The 2,928-nt window shown below is 22.7% G+C and overlaps 1 protein-coding gene across 1 annotated transcript in view; it reads left to right on the top strand.

Annotated features, from left to right (window-relative positions):
* LOC107470258 (nucleoside-triphosphatase) overlaps window positions 1-2,928 on the top strand; it is an 8,666-nt gene that overhangs the window by 2,274 nt on the left and 3,464 nt on the right. The window lies entirely within an intron of this gene.

The following is a 2,928-nucleotide window of genomic DNA, read 5'->3' as shown; positions in this document are numbered from 1 at the left end:
GCTATCACTACTTTAATTTATATTTGGTAAATAATAAAAAAATTTATGTGCTTATGTTTTTTTTTTCATTTTAATTAGCTTTTATTTTTAAAATTGAAAATCTATTATAAGTATTTTTTGGAAAAGTCTAGGGGACCAGCAGTTTTGTTGAATTTTGGCCAACATGTAACCAGCAGAGGAAGGTGAGCCATTAGATGAAATCTCACACCAATCTCACACCATCAAATCATCATTGATGGCTAGTTGATGGCTAATAATTACAAAAATTGCTGCCCCTAGCATTGCTTTTTTTTTATATTGTTGTTTATTATAGTCATGTTAAATTGAATAAAGTACTGGCTTAATTTTTAAGATTTGTGTTAAGTCTTAATTTCGTCCCTATTATTTAGAATATCTTTTTCTTTCAAATGTTATATTTCATCATATTTTAGTTTTTTTATTAAAATTAATTTTAAAAAAATACTTTTTTATTATTATTCTGTCATATTCACTTTTAAATCACTACAATTATTATTATGACCACTATAATTATAATTTTTGTTATTATCTAAAAAAATAAAAAAAATATTTCTAAAAGAAACATTTTTAATTTTAATCAAGGACAAAAATAGGATGAGATAAAACGTTTCGCATAAAAATAAAACATTTTAAAAGTTAAAGACAGAATTATGATTTAACTTAAACATTAGAACTAAAATAATATTTACTTGTATACAAAAAAATAATACTTTATTCTTTTAAATTTTAGAAATATTCTTACTATAGATTATTATTGTATCTTGTATGTATTAAAAATAATTTTTATTTTATTGTAACTAATTAAATGATTATAACTTGTGAGAAAAAATATATTTTAAAGGTCATAAATTAAAGATAAATTAAATAACAGTAATATAATACCAATAATGCAAATGAACCCAAGTCTTGTGTTCACATCTGGGTCTCTGTACAATAGATTACAATTAGATTCCATTGCTAAAAGTAAGATTTGATTTCTCTCGAGATCAATTCTTTTATTAAGACCAATTATTTCTTAAATTAAAGTTAAAACAAACCAACATATGGTCGACTGGTTAATTTTCGGTTTTGGTAGGTAGATAATAATTTTTACAAACAATATAAATAATAGATTTTAAAATTAATTTAATAAAATAAAAAATATTTTATCTTAAATTATCTCATAAATTTTAATATTAGGATAACTATTCGCACACCTAGTGAATTAAATATACAGTCATTGTTACTGAATCAAAAGAAAAAAACTATCTTATTAAGAATTAACATAATCATCTGCATACCTATTGAATTGAATATCCGATATATTTATTGTTCACATTGTTTAGTATTATCTTCTTATACTTTTTCATTAATTTTTATTAGGGTTTTGTTAGGTAGACAATGACTTTTGTGAACAATAAATTCTAAAATTAACCAAATAAAATAAAAACACTTCATTCTCAAATTACCTCCTAAACTTTAACATTAAGATAACCATCTATACACCTAATAAATTAAACATCCAATATATCTATTATTTACATTATTTAATATTCTCATTATCTATCTATTTTTTATTTATTAAATGGCAACATGAAACATGTTTAAAATTTAAATGCATTATTATAAATTATAATTAAATAATGGCAGTCTGCCACAAATCATCAATACCCTTTCTCTTTCCTTCATTTTTCTCATCTTTACTTTGTTAATTAATTGTAGGTTAAAAAACTTGGTTCCTAACAAAGCATATTTGTATTTTTTATTTGAATACCCAATAATGACAAATATATAATATTGCTCAATATAATAAATACTTTATTATACTTTAGTTAAAAATATGGAGCTCAAACTTTAGAAATAGTAAACAAAATATTTTATGATGAACATATATGACAAAAGATATTTTAAAAACAAAAGTTAATATACTAAACACTTTGGATCTCTATTATATACAGAAGATTAATGTATGTATACTTTTAAAGGTTGGGGCTTTTATACAAAATCTTTTTCACTTTGTTTTGTCATTCATAAACTTTTGGTTATAAAGTATGCAAGTTAATCACGAAAGAAATTTAAGTGTAGAAGCAACGGGGAGAATAAAGAGAGGTATAGAAAACGAGAAAAGGAAAAAGGATTTCTTTTATGTAAGTTGGTTATTTAATTTGGGGGGAAACAACATAGAGTTTAGGGGGAAAGAAAAATTAATGGTCTCGAAGTTTTGTGGAAATTAAAATAGGAATAGGGAAAAGGAAAACATGTGATATACACAAGGTAAAAAATGGTTTTAGTTACAAGATAACCACTCTCAAATAGCTTATTATTTAACGGTACTTTTCAACTAACTTCAAAAGAAAACATGTGATAAACCCTCTTTCCAATAAAAAATGTGATAAACGCTCTTTCAAAAAACACATGTGATAAACATACTTAAAAAAAAAAAGGAAAACAAACAAACATATGTGATTTGCACAATACTATAGTCTGGTAAACGACAAGGAAGCATCGAGCACTGGAAAATCGGGTCAGTTAAGAACTGAATCCTCTATTTTTTAAAAAAAAAATAATAGTAAAATGTGATTTTTTATCGTACATTTTTTAAATAGAACTAAGAGAACATATATGATAAAAAAATGTTTGATCATGTAAAATCACACTTAATAATATCAAATAACAAAAAAATTAAAAAGATCTATTTCTGTGTCGATCGGTAAAGATAATGATGTTCATATTGTATATTATCTGATTGGATAAAAAAATTAATTTATTCGTTTGTTTAAATAATATTAAAAGTTTAAATTTTATTGTCTATATACATAGACAATAATTTATTGAATAATTTTATATTTATTATTATTATAATATTTAAAATATAAAATTGTGGATTGGTAAGTACGTTAGTTTATTGTTACACTAGTTATAATAAAAATA

This window comes from Arachis duranensis, chromosome 6 (genome assembly GCF_000817695.3).
Source record: "Arachis duranensis cultivar V14167 chromosome 6, aradu.V14167.gnm2.J7QH, whole genome shotgun sequence".
Lineage (NCBI taxonomy): Eukaryota > Viridiplantae > Streptophyta > Magnoliopsida > Fabales > Fabaceae > Arachis > Arachis duranensis.
Note: the sequence above shows the minus strand (reverse complement) of the source record. Positions and strands in the feature narration are given on the sequence as shown.